The 14,082-nt window shown below is 37.8% G+C and overlaps 1 long non-coding RNA gene across 1 annotated transcript in view; it reads left to right on the forward strand.

The window, feature by feature from the left end:
* Positions 1-10,790, forward strand: part of LOC140637507 (uncharacterized) — a 125,653-nt gene extending 114,863 nt beyond the window's left edge. Inside the window, exon 3 of the long non-coding RNA XR_012034596.1 lies at positions 10,606-10,790. This is a non-coding gene — a long non-coding RNA (uncharacterized lncRNA). The remainder of the gene's footprint in view (positions 1-10,605) is intronic.
* The last annotated feature ends 3,292 nt before the right edge of the window (positions 10,791-14,082 follow it).

Below are 14,082 nucleotides of genomic sequence, written 5' to 3' on the forward strand. Positions count from 1 at the left end.
TTTTTAAAAAGCTGGTTTTCAGTGTCTGTTAGGCTCAAACATTTTTCTTTTTTGCCCGAGTTCCTACAGTATAGCTCTCCGGGGATCCCAGTGAAAAGTCTGAGCAATATTTTAAAGCCCTCATTCTTGGGGGCTTCCAAACTCCTTTTCTCTTCTCAACACCAGAAGACTACCAGAATTCTATTCTGCTTCACAATCATTTTTTGTCTGATTTCTTAGCTTCTTATCACGTGCAGCAGAAATGGCAAATGTTTTGGGGGTAAACATGTACCCGGTGTCAAAGTGACTTATTTGCCCCTTTCTTCTCACTGAGAGCTTAAACTTTCAAATTTAGGTTGCTTTGGCTGCCCCAAACTCAACTTTTATCTTCCCAGACTGAAGAGATCATTTTGAAATTCTACTGGCTTCTCTGCCATTATCCTTTCTGGCAAGCTTCTTGGTCTTTTGGTCTCTTGACCTATGTAGAATATGAACAAATGTCCTAGGAGGAGAAACAACATCCAAAAAGTTGGGCACACTTTAATAAATTCTCTGTTTGATATGCTCCTCACACCCTGGTACATTAGAAGCTCTCTAATATCTTTATCAATATTTTAGTGGAGTATTTTTGGTAGTTGTTGCTTTGTTTTTTTAATTATTCTAGGTGAAAATATTGGTGTGCTACATACTACTCCATCATAGCCAGGAGACTGACCTAGAATAAATATTTCTAAGAAATCACTAAATTACAGACATAACATGTTTTATTCTGCTTCTCCTTATTGTGCTTCACAGATACTGTGTTTTTTACAAGTTGAAGTTTTGTGGAAACCCAATGTCAAGCAAGTCTATTGGCACAATTTCTTCAGGTCTCTGTGTCACATTTTGGTAATTCTTGCAATATTTCAAACTTTTTCAATATTATTGTTTTTGTTGTTATGGTGGTCTGTGATCAATGATTATAACTCATTGAAAGCTCAGATGATGTTTAGCATCTTTCAGCAATAAAGTACTTTTTAATTAAGGTGTGTAAATTGGGTTTTAGACATAATGCCTTTGCACACTTGATAGACTACAGTACAGTGAAAACATAATTTTTATATGCCCTGGGAAACCAAATAAGTCACTTGACCTACTTCATTGAGATATTTGTTTTATGCATGGGTCTAGAACTGAGCCTGCAATATCTTGAAGGTATGCCTTTATTTTTATAGTATAAATGTTTATGATCATATTACATTTCATTGAACTGGTGTTCTATAAGTTTCTCAATGTCCTCTTATGATATTTATGATGATCTTAGCTAAAAAATGTTTGCAGTTGACATCTAGATTTGTACAGCTTCTTTTCAAAAGAATTACTTTTCAGGATTAATTTAAAAATATTGTGCCAATCTGCAACACTACTTGCAAAGGTAATTGCTGCATTTTTATCTCTAGTTCTCCAACATTAAAGATTTATAAAATAATTGATTTTGTACAACTTAACAATTATAAGTAGTATGTTATTTCAGGTGAATTCTCTTTGATCACTGGAGGTGCCTGGCCGGCTCAGTCCGTAGATCTCTTGATCTCAGGGTCATAAGTTCAAGCTCCACGTTGGGTGTGTACTAAAAAATTACATATTTTTTTATTTATAAAAAAATTAATAAATTTGAATTCTCTTTGATCACTTACAAAGCTAAAAAGTGTGTATATTTGGGGCATGGGGAGTAATTTCAAAAACTGCACATCAGTAGAGCTATTAGGTTAATATCCATACTTATAACAATAGATCATCCATTTCTCCAGTTGTTTGTGGCATGTTTTCCCTTGTATTCTTCTCAAAATTCTGCACAATATCTAAGACATAAGATTTACTCAGTAAGCATTTATCAACTTCAATACCATCATTTCTTTTTCAATAATTTTAGACAGTCTTTGGATAACATTTCAGAGGCTTTAGTTGTACATGGCATAAAACTGTGGCTTATCGATTTAAACCATTTACCATATGTCCAATATCCTTCTTTCCTGGATGCCTCATTCTGATCTATTTTATCATCATGAGAAATAATAGATTCATTATTATATATCTGTTCTCTAGAATTATTTTGGTAGATTTTTCTTTTATCTGTAGCAAACTGCAAAGGGGACACAACTATATTCCTGGACTTGAGCAGGCACATAATAAAAGTTTTGAAGAATGAGGACATTATTCATGGCTGCTAGATAAAGCTTGTCAGCCAGGGTTTTTGATTGGAAAAACAGTCAGTTCTGCTCAACCATCATTCTCTAAACTCCTATCTTTCTGTAAGCAAAGATAGTGTGGCCAACTTGTCATCAGTAATATGGTTTTGAGTTGCGTTTTGGGGAGTAGAAACCAATTTACAATGATCTTTTCTTGTACTGTAAAATTTCTAGACGTGTTTAAATCTTGGCAAAGTAGTTTGTTGTTATTAATAATTTCAGGAAAAACATTTTCCTAATATACTTTAAAATGTGAAATATACAATATCCTTAAAAATTCTTGATAGGTTTAAAGTTACTTGGAAGCATAAAATACATGCATTTTGATTTTCTCATAAAACCATTATTTTTGTTATATTAAACTTAGAAGTATAATTTATTTAAGCAACAACTATGAATGTACTAATTACATTTTCTTGTAGTTGTTTTTTATTCTGAAACCATAAGCAACTTAACATTAAACATTTCAAAACCTCTTGAGGTATTGAGAAGCAGGCTAAAAAAATTTAAATAAAAATATTTTTTAAAAAAGAATATATACTTCAGAACTACTCTTTTCCAGAGAAACAACATGTAAAAAATACCTTTTTGTAATGAGCCAAAAAAAAAAAAAATACAGTTAAAAAGGTCCTTTAACTTTTGAAATTGCATTTATTTGGTTTTATATTTAGACTGGAGAAAAAACTTTAAATGTTATTCCTCTGCTATCCAATGAATAAATACCCTTTCCATCATTTCTTTTATACTGTTATCTATACTCTGGGATTTCATGGCTGATGAAAGACATGCATTTCAAGAGGTATCCAGGGAAGTCAGCATTGCTTTGATACCTTATCATTTTGTCAAGTTGAAGACAATAAAAACATCAACCAAGAAAACCTAAGATCTACAAATATCATTTCCCAATAGAAAGAATATCTTAACATCGAAAAAGAGAAAGAAAGAAAGAAAGAAAGAAAGAAAGAAAGAAAGAAAGAAAGCAAGCTGCCTCCATGTAAGAATGGCTTTTCACTGAATATGTTTCAATTTATAGAAAACTCATTATAGCTTTTATATGTTTTTTTCTATTTTAGCTTTATCATATAATATTTTATTTCTACAATTGATTATTGGTTTCAGGGAGGGTTCACTTTGCCTCATAAAACAAAAATCATCTTAAAAAGAAAAAAAAAAAAAAACTTCGCAGACTAGAGCCAATTCCCAGACTAACATATACTTAATCTAAATACCTCCAGTTACTGATAACTCATTATTATTATTATTGAATTAAAAAGGTTGGAATCCTATTAGTAATTTCTCAATGTCTTTCTGCCACATTTTATCATTTTCAGGGACTCCTGAAACCCAAAGCATTGAATATATTGAGAGCAACTTTCTGTTATTTAATGGGCTACTTCATTTCTTGATTTTGCCTGAATTCAAGCAGAGAGCGGAGCTTAAGCTAATGGCCAACGACTTTGAAGCAAGAAGCACTAATCAGAGGCCTTACCCACAGAGTGCCAGAAGGCTTTTCTTGGCAGCATCTGAGACTGCATTCCCAGATCAAATAGCTAGCGGTGTGCTCTGTTCTCTAACTGCTGAAAACACCCTTCCACCATGAGCTCTCCTGTGCAGCATGGTTTTCTGGCCTATTGAGTACCGTCATCGCGGAGCCTCATCTAATGAGAAGTGTCCCCGGAGGCAGACATGAATCTTCCTTGCTTTTGAGAGTTGCATTATTTGTCCTTGGTTACAGAAATAGTGATGATCTTTTCCTGTGTAATTTAACATCCTCCTCCTGCAACATTTGTAGGAATCACTCTGGGGGAGTAAGAGCTGAGTAACAGTATTACAGCCCTTAACCGAAGGGAGTTTGTTCTAATATTATTCCCATCCTATTTGTTTTCCATGCTGCTATAAAACTTCTCTGCAAATATGTTCATGACCTTGGTACTGGCACCTTGTAATTTTCAGGGTAAAATACAAGGTCGTGGTGACATGGAGAACCTCCCTGACCTGATCCCTCCCCGCCTTGTATTCAGGATCTGTATGATCTTTTGCCACAACTCCCATCCCCGCACCTGAAAACTGCAACTGCATTGGACCACCGGCTCCCCCAAAGACCCCCCACTCATTCTTACCTCCGTGACCTTGTGCCGTCTACCCCCTCGGCACAAAAAGTCCTTTCCTACCACGCTTCGCCTGCAGTATGTGCACCGTGGTCATCCAATATGCTTCCCCTGCCTGCCGCCCCCCGTGTGCTCCCAGGGTGCTGGGCGCAGCTCCATCCAGCCTCAACCACACTTGTATTGGAGCTTTCATTTCACCAATAGAAATAGATCGTGAGTATCCTGCAAATGACGACCTTGCTGCCTCCACCTGTGCATCCCGGCGTTTTGCACAGTGCTTGGTATATGGTAGGCTTCCCGGAGAATTTGTTTCTTCTCCTCTACTTTGATAATTGATAAATACCCTTCAGTAGGATCCCCTTTTCAACCAGCTGCACACCTTTATAGGAAAACTAATGAGAAACTGGGATGAAAATTGGGAGAAACAAGCCTACCCGCCCCCAATACCTACACAACACAACGAACCTCATTGCTGATGTTGTTCAACCACAGAGTGAATAAATCACAAATCTTTCGCTATCCCTTGTCTTACCAGGGGTAGTGGACATGTCCCTTTGCGATTGTGCAGTAATGGTTGATGTTTTTGTAATGATACACCGAGCTCTACTGCTGGTGACAAGCACAGCGCCTGTGTGACCACCGTATGTAGAACAGCTGACGACTGTGAAGTCAGGATAACAATGAATTTGTCACGCGCTTTTACAGTGACAAGTAGAAAACACTGCTTTATATTTTCAGCTTCTGGATAACTATAGTTTGTATTTTCTTTAAGATATTTCCCAGTCACCATGCTGATGGACTGACAAGCTCAAAATAGTTTTCTCACAGGGAAAATTTAGCAAAGCTTCACGAACCTGGTTCAAAATCGAATGAAGTTCAGAAAATAAAAGACCATGGATGAAAGAAAATAGTGTCTACATCACGGCATACTCAGATTAAGGAGAAGGGTCAAAAGACATTTCTCTGCATAGGATCATCCCAACTTTATACCCACAAACACATGCATTATTTTTTTTCATGCAGCAAAATAAAAGAAAAAAAAAACAAAAAAAACACTGCCAGTGAGGATTATAAAAACAAAGCATGCTTTTTGTGTTTTTTTGTTTGGTTGGTTTGTTTGGTTATTTACTTAGGAATAACCTATTTATAACAATCTAGTGACCACCCATTTTAATTAAAATAATCTAATTTTCTTTGTAACTGTGCAAATCCGTTGCTATAGATATGACTAGCTGAATTGGCCCCGCCATTCTCAGTTGTATTCAATCACCTGTATTGTGTTGTGAATGTAGCATGTACAGGGGCAGAGAGAAACTATTTAGCACCAACTCTTTGCCAGGCATTGGGTCAGTTTCGTTATTTGATTATTTAATCTTACAAGTATCCAATAGGGATTTATATCTGTTTCTTACAAAGGAGGAAAATGTGACTCAAGTAAATAGCCAACCCAGGATTAAAATCCAGGTCTTTTAGTGACTTCAGAGGCCCTATTCATTTCATAGTGTCACATCACCCACAAGACACCACCCTTGTGAGTTGATCTTCAAGAAGCCCACGTCAATACTGAGCAGGATAACCTCTAATGGGTCCGTTTAGGGGCAGCCATGTGACTTGGTTCTGCTCAACGACATAAGCAGAGGTGTGCTGCAGGTGTCTGGTCATGTTTCTATTGCTCTTAAAGAGAGGCACATATCTGAAAAGGCTACACTCTACGTGATTCTAACTATCTATCATTGTGGAAAAGCCAAAACTATGAAGATGGTAAAAAGATCAGTAGTTGCCAGGGGATGGGGAGTGGAGACAAGATAAACGGGCAGGACAGGAAGATTTTTAAAACAATGAAACTCTTTTGTGTATGGTAGATACATGTCACCATACATTTGTCCAAACCCACAGAACACCCAACTCTATGAGTGCCCCCTAATACAAGCTAAGAATTTAGGTGATAATGCTCCATCAGTGTCGGTTCATCAAGTGTAACACATGTACTAATGTAGGGCAGGGTGTCAATAGTGAGAGAGGTTGTGCACGCGTGGAGAGGGTTATATGGGAATCCTCCATACTTTGCACTCAATTTCTCTGTGAGCCTAAAGCTACTCTAAAAAAAATTAAGTTTATTACTTTAAAAAATAAGCACAGACCATATAATGTTCTGTCAAATTACCAAAATTATTCTGTAAGTGTGAACATAATAAGTAGAAATACCCATAATTTTTAAAATTCGGAGCACATTGATACAGTGACAGTGAATCTGTTTAGATCTGTGTCTTACCTGGAGGAAGTGATTTTAAATCAACTTGTTCTGTTGTTTGCTTATTTCACTTGATGATGATAACTGTTGACTAAGAGGCCAATTATAATTTTACTTCCCAAAAAGACAAGCAATTGAAAACATCTTTCATAAACTACAGCTCCGCAGTTTCTCAGTCTTTTACCACAAATGACAGAATTGAAGAATATTCTTGATATGCCAGGTTATTTTTCTTTGGTTGTGGACAGTTGTGTTGTTGTGTATCTGATTAGAGATCATCTCACATTAGGGCTTTAAAAGTCTTAACACTATCCATAGACGTGAAGGAGCATATTGTTGTCTTGCGGGTGTGTGTGTGTGTGTGTTATTATGGCTTTACATTATTCAGCAATAGTGCCTTGTACCTTTGTAGGGACCTTCAATTCTTACCTTTCTGCCCCACGTATACCTGAGACCTAGTGTGGGACCCTGCTCACAGCCAACATGATGAAGGAGGAAAATGATTTCCTAATTCTTTCTTTTTAAGATTTTATTTATTTATTCATGAGAGACAGAGACAGAGGCAGAAGCAGAGGGAGAAGCAGGCTCCATGCAGGGAGCCCGACGTGGGACTCAATCCCAGGACCCTGGGGTCACACCCTGGGCTGAAGGCGGCACTAAACCACTGAGCCACCCCAGTTGAGCTATTTAGTCTCTTTATTTATTGTTTGTCCAACATCTTTTCTGCCAATTAACCATATCAAAGGAGAAGAAAACATGGACTAACATTCTAGCATTGTGAGAAGTTGCTACACAACCAAAATCTTACTGGATCATAATATTAAGGTACAGTGATAGGAAGCAATGGGATTGAAAACTGACAAAACTGATATTTGGTTTCGCCTTAATGATACGAGTATTTTGAGAGACCTTAAGAGACCCTGTCAAAGCTCAGTGATTTCAAGTTAACAAAGATCTTGTGCAACCAACACCTGTATCTGGGTTAAGGTAGTGAAGAATAAAACTACTTAAGGAAGTTTTCCATCCAAACATGAATCCAACAACCAAAAGCGACATATTGTCGCAGAAGAAAAAAAAGGGGCTCCAGAATAAAGACAATGGGTTCCAGGACACCTAGATTAAAACTCTAACAAAATGGGGAATAAAGGGCTATTTCCAATAGGTAATATATTCCAATATATATTCCAATAGGTGAATATTGCTCTAACACTCAGGGAGTTTAAGCACATCTGAACACATTTTGAGAGTTTGTTTGCTTGGTGGCAAAGAACATCTATTGATGGGAAGATAAGTGTCACACAAATGTACTTTTGTTTTAATTTTCTTGGGAGTTGCCTCAAGTACCTAGAGTGAGGGGTTTTAGGAGAAACTGGGGGTTTAACGTGAGTCTTCCTGAAACTTTAGTAGAATACATGATAATATGACAAAAACATTGAAGTAGCAAGGTCATCTTTTGAAGAGCCTAATATGGAGAAAAGGACCACAAGTAGAGTTTTGAGAAAATCACTCTCACAAGAGACTTTAAGCATTTCAGGTCATCACTCGAAGCTAGAAAAATAGCAGTGACACTTGTAGGTCATGAGGACAGAGCGGATAACAATATGAATGATAAATGTGGCAGAAATGAGGGACAAGGAGACCTTCCTGGAGACACTGCTGGATGATAAAGAGACTTAAGTCTCATTTTTTTTTCACTCTGTTGAACTTGGAGCCAAATGTGCTTTTGCAAACCATGCCTATTATTCACATACTTCATAAATGGTATGGTCCAAAGATGCAAAAGATGTAAAAATAAATACATCTAAAAACTAATCAATGATGGATATGTCGGGGGTTAGTGTTTTTTAAGGAAAGAAATCAACAGTAATAGGCTAAAAGCAAAGGAAAATAAAAAATAAAAATCTCTTCAGTGAGGATTCATGAATCTGTAAACATAACATTGTTTTATTAGCTCTGTAAATAAAATTTTTAAGTTATTAATGCTTAACTTGTTTAATTCAGCAAAAGATTAAAAAAAAAAAAAAAAAAAAAAGATCAGCCAACCTGAGGTATAAGGACCAGGTCTAACATGTAGATCTATCTCTGGTCCATAGCAGTTCACTTCCACAGGAATTTTGCCAAAACTATCTTCTCTGGAAAGGACCATAAAAAGCACTTTAGTATTTTCTCCTAGGGAATATATACGTCATCGTTGTTACCCTGCAAGTTTTTTGCATAATATTCAACAGGAAGACAAAATATCTTCCTTCGGAGATGGTGTCAAAAAAAAATTCTTTAGACAGACTGCAAGTAATGCCTCAGAAATGAAGACACTTGAAATGCAGGTTTCAAGCTTAAAATGCTTATTTTTTTTCAAACATGTATCATATGATATATGAAGTAAAAATATCAAGAGAAAGTGTGTTGGTAGTCTATATTAATCAGTATTCTTCGGATAAACAAACCAGTAGGATAAACACACACACACACACACACACACACACACACGTTTATAAAGAGATTTATAAAGAAGGAATTGGCTCACATGGTTACTAGGCTAACAAGTCTAAAATCTGCAGAGTGGGCAAGTAGGCTTAAGACTCAGGACGAGCAGGTGTTGCGGTTCAAGCCGAAAGGCCGTCAGACTGGAAAACCAAGAAAGAGCCAATGTTGCAGTCTCTTGTAGAATTCCACTTTGGGAGAAGTCAGTCTTTATCTGTTAAGATCTTCAATTGATTAGGTGAGGCCCACCAGATTACGGAGGGCAATTTGCTTTACTGAATGTCTACTGATTTATATTTTAACCTCATTCAGGACACTCTCACAGAAACATCTGGAATAATGTTTGACCATATATCTGAACACCATGGTCCAGCCAAGTTGACACATAAAATTTACTATCATATTATATAATCAAAATTCAGGCTTTCTTTGCAAAATCATGAACGTGTTATGAGAAAAGACTCCCTAAATTAAATGGTTTCATTGACTGCCTGCAATAATTAAATAAGTAATAAATTTGTCACAGTTGCCATTAGTATCAGTCCTTCATCAAAGTATGTGTACATCCATGCCTCTGGCATTTTCTAATGATCGGCAAGTTAGCTCAAAAATTTGTCATGGAATTATATCTCTGCTTATCAAATACAGAAAGGGGGTATGAGAGGTTACTATTCCCAGAAAATTTTCTTTTCCTCTAGACAACTTTACATTCAAAACACCTTGAAAAGCCACTAATACTTGACACACAGGTGATGCCAGTTTGCTGCTGATTGAGAAGTGCCACTGGAAGGCGAGTCGTGGTTGGCATGTCCTGTGCGTTCAGTCAACGCGTATGAATATATGGATGGGAAATGCCTGTGAATAGCATGCAGTTGTCCTTGCTTCTTGAGACAGCATAAGCCAAATATTGAAAATTTGATATTCAGTCTGGGCTTTGTGATTTCTCTATCATGGAACACTTCTCAAAGTAACTTTTGAGAATTTTGAAATTTATCTCTTAGTACATGCCTGCACCCAATTCTCAACACAAATTTGTGTACTTCTATTTTCTATATTATGTATTCCTTTCTTCTAACTCATCTTCTCCTTTTTCCTTATTATCCTCTCTTATCTATAGTTCTTATTTCTGTCTTTTTCTTCTCTCTGCAGTGTTTAAGCTTGACATCGCCCCTCCCTGTCCCCTATTGTATTACTTAGTCTTTTAGCAAGCTCTTGAAGCTGTTCTCTAGCTTTTCAGTAATTTTAAATTCATCTGTCTTGCTTTTTGCATTTATGTTTGTGTAAAAGTTCTATCTAAAGTTCTAGAGTTCTATCTAAATATCTATTCAGGAAGTGTAAATAAATGTCTACCGACAAAGTGTAAAGTTCGTCTTAAGTATATAAAGATGACGATGCTTGATGATGATCATGATGTCGTGATGACAATAATAATGGCAAATGACTTGCAGAGAGACCCGCTGGCAGTTGTCACTACCTGCCCTACCCTCTCTCATTTCAATATACTAACTGCCCTTTGACAAACAAGGCCTTTAGAACTTTGCTTTTTTTTTCCTAACAGAGACAAACAAACAACATGACACTTGATAAAAGTGTTGATCAAGCTATGATTGAATTCCGACTCAGAGAAAACACAGGGAGACTGGCCCGTGACTTGTGGAAGTGGAAAATCGAACTTGCCTCAATCTGATTCCAGTTTCAGGAATTTGGAACCTGAAAGGCTTCATTAATAAAATATGCTACAGCCGGGAGGCCATGGCACAAAGCTGAAGTTTATAGCCATTATCTGAATATATGCGTGTGTATAGATTGATCAAGTGAGAGCGCGCTGAGGGCTGGTGGTGGAGCTAATGGGGCCCAGCGCGGAGCAGGGCTGAGTACAACAGATGGCGCGGTGCTTGACAGAGGCAGAGCAAGCTCCTTATTTTCTAGTTTGAAATTTCTAGTTCCACTCTTACCTCTAAGACTCATGAGATTCTCAAGTGGCTTTCTGGTCCTTGATACTAGAAGAGTCTTACAAGTTTTATGAGTCTCTGCTTCAAAAGGAAAAATAATTAGGGTTTTTGCTATGATGTCATAACAAATATTCTACAGAGCTCCTCAACAATATTTATGCAGCATCTACTATAAATAAAAATCTCCCCAGAAATCATAATTAGAAATAGAGTATGCCAGTTTTGTATCTCTTCTTCACAGAATTGGATGGAATCCATCATCAGTTCTTTCTTTCTATTTGGAAATAGAATTCCCACGTTTTGGTACGTCACATGTGCCAGTGAAGTTCTGTATCTCAATCTCCCTTGCAACTAGGTGAGGCCAGCATTGTAAATAAAAGTGATCTGTGCAACCTCCAGGCTGAGTCTCTGAAGGAAAGGAGCATGCTCTTGATTCCTCTTTATCCCTTTTCCGTTGCCTGGAAGGTATTCCTGATAATAAATCATCTGAGGCATACGGTAGTCACACTATGATAATGGCATCTCTGATATTATGGATCCTCCATTTAAGACCTGGACTTTTTTTTTAAATTTTTATTTATTTATGATAGTCACACAGAGAGAGAGAGAGAGACAGAGACACAGGCAGAGGGAGAAGCAGGCTCCATGCAGGGAGCCCGACGTGGGATTTGATCCCGGGTCTCCAGGATCGCGCCCTAGGCCAAAGGCAGGCACTAAACTGCTGCGCCACCCAGGGATCCCTAAGACCTGGACTTTTTATACTTATATTCCCGAGTGAAATTTCTGTGTTACCTGAGCCAACGTTATTTTGTCTTTGTTAGAACAGCCAAAGAGACATCCTAACAAACATAGATGGTATCGATGAATAGAGAATTCTGTTAAAAGGAAGAAGGAAAACTATCAAAGATAATTAGGATAAATAAAGTGATTCCGTTTTGGAATTTAATACCAAGTGTATACTTCACCAAAATGTTGAGAGTAATGGACAATAAAGAAAATACATCAGGATCTGTAAGAAATCAACTGAAGTATGTTGAACGTGCAAATGACTATTTTTAACTGTTTTGAATGTTAAACCATAAATGTTTATTATGTTCCTATTGGTTGTACTAAAATAATAAAAGTTATATCTTTATATTCTTTAAAAAAAAAACAAATACATTTGGATTAATGGTCTAGTTGAATGGATTAAAGCCTGTTTGGGAGAAGAAAAGAAGAAGACGAAGAAAGGAAGGGGAAAATTGCACAAAAATTATGTGTTGCTAATACTACAACAATGGAGCAAACAACACGGAGGATGTTTGACCGAGCACCGTTAAAACGGTGGTCGAAGCTGTGCCGCCCCTGCACTCCCCCCGATGGTCCTGAAAGGACTTTTCTATAGTAATGCCAGGATGGGGACTAATAGCATATGCTAATGAAGTGAATTAGAGCTAGAACTAGCCCCACATTGTCTGATCGGCACCAGGGCAGGGTAGGTGCAGCAACAAAAGCTAAGCTCATGAGTGAAAGGACTTTAATTGTATACAGAAGGCTTAATCGAATCTGTGCTTGAAAAGTCTTTTGTGCATGGCATGCCTGCTTCCCCTGTGACTTTGCTGAAAGTTAGGGTGTGTAACGCGCATGTAGTCGCATACTCACCTGGTCTCATCAAGTCTACGTACCGGCGTCGCTGCCTTAAAGAAATGGTGTAAGTTCCTTTTCATGGTAACCTGTGCAAGCTGTTTTGGGTTCAGAATGACTGTGGAGTCTTGCTGCTGAGATTGCTTTTCCCGCGCTGATCACTATCAACCAGGGGGTTTAGAATGGCCCAGAGGAGCAATGGGAATGAGACAGAGAGACAACACTCTGCGGAAATGTAAGGATTTAATACAGATTCTGAAAACAAACATGCTGAATCCAGATCTGTAATCAGCATAAAAAGGTTTTGTTTTGATGGGGGTGAGACTGGACTGTCCTGTCTCTAAATGCGATCGTGGCTAATTACAGCTAGAATATAAATCCTCATTTAATCAAAGATATTAAATGTGTTTGTTCCTATTGGTTTGATTTTTTTGTATGACAACAATAATGACTAATTTCATAGAATTGTATTCTGTTAAGGTAGTCGTAGTTATTATTTATCCATATTTATAGAAGACTGTACACTTGGATTTCCAAGGGCAATGAGGAATGAAGAAGTAACTGACATCCGTATGAGCGCGCCACCTTCCCAAATATCAGAATAAGAGCTTCTTCTCTTACAAGACAGATTTGCAAGACTTACTTACTCTGGGAAGCTTCTCAAAATCCCTACTCCTGTGTCTGGGTGAGGTCTGTGCTCTGTGCTCCAATGGCACAATTTATTACCCCATTATAACACTTCTGTGAATTTATTTATCTGCCTCTGTAGGACTAAGTCTCTTACAGTAGGACCATATATTACTTGATCCTCGTATGCTCCAGTTATTGATTGCTGCACAGCAAATGACACTAAAACTTAAAACAACAATAATCATTTATTTTGTTCACAAATCTGCCATTTGGACAGAACTCAGCAAGGATGGTTTGCTTTTGTTTCTCACCGCGGCAGTGGAGTGGCGGAGGCGGGCCGGGAAGACCAACTTCCAAGACGGCTTCTGTGAAATGGCTGGTGCAATAGTCGTTAGTGCATAACAGTGTAGCTCAAACTTAGCAGCTTAGAGAGACAGAAACACTTGTGGATCTTTTTGTTTGTTCTACAGTTTCTGTGTGTCAGGTGTTGAGAGGGAATTAGCTGGGGTTTTCTTCTGGTCTCTCATGATGCTACCGCCAGGCATTCACATGGGCTCCAGTCCTCTGAAGCCTTGATTGAAGCTGGAAAATCTGTTTTTAAAATGGCACATGGACTGGGAGTCGGGACTGGCTGTTGGCACCTTAGATCCTCCCCCCCGCCCAATGCAGACCTCTCCCTAGGGCTGCTCGAGTGACCTTGTGATACGGCAGCTGGCTTTTCCCATCATTGTATGAGAAAGAGTAAAACACAAGTTGCAATGGCTTGTGATGCTTAGCTTAAGAAGTCACCTGCTGTTGCTCCCACAATATCTGATTGGTCAAGCGCCCTT

Source organism: Canis lupus, chromosome 8 (assembly GCF_048164855.1).
Source record: "Canis lupus baileyi chromosome 8, mCanLup2.hap1, whole genome shotgun sequence".
Classification (NCBI taxonomy): domain Eukaryota; kingdom Metazoa; phylum Chordata; class Mammalia; order Carnivora; family Canidae; genus Canis; species Canis lupus.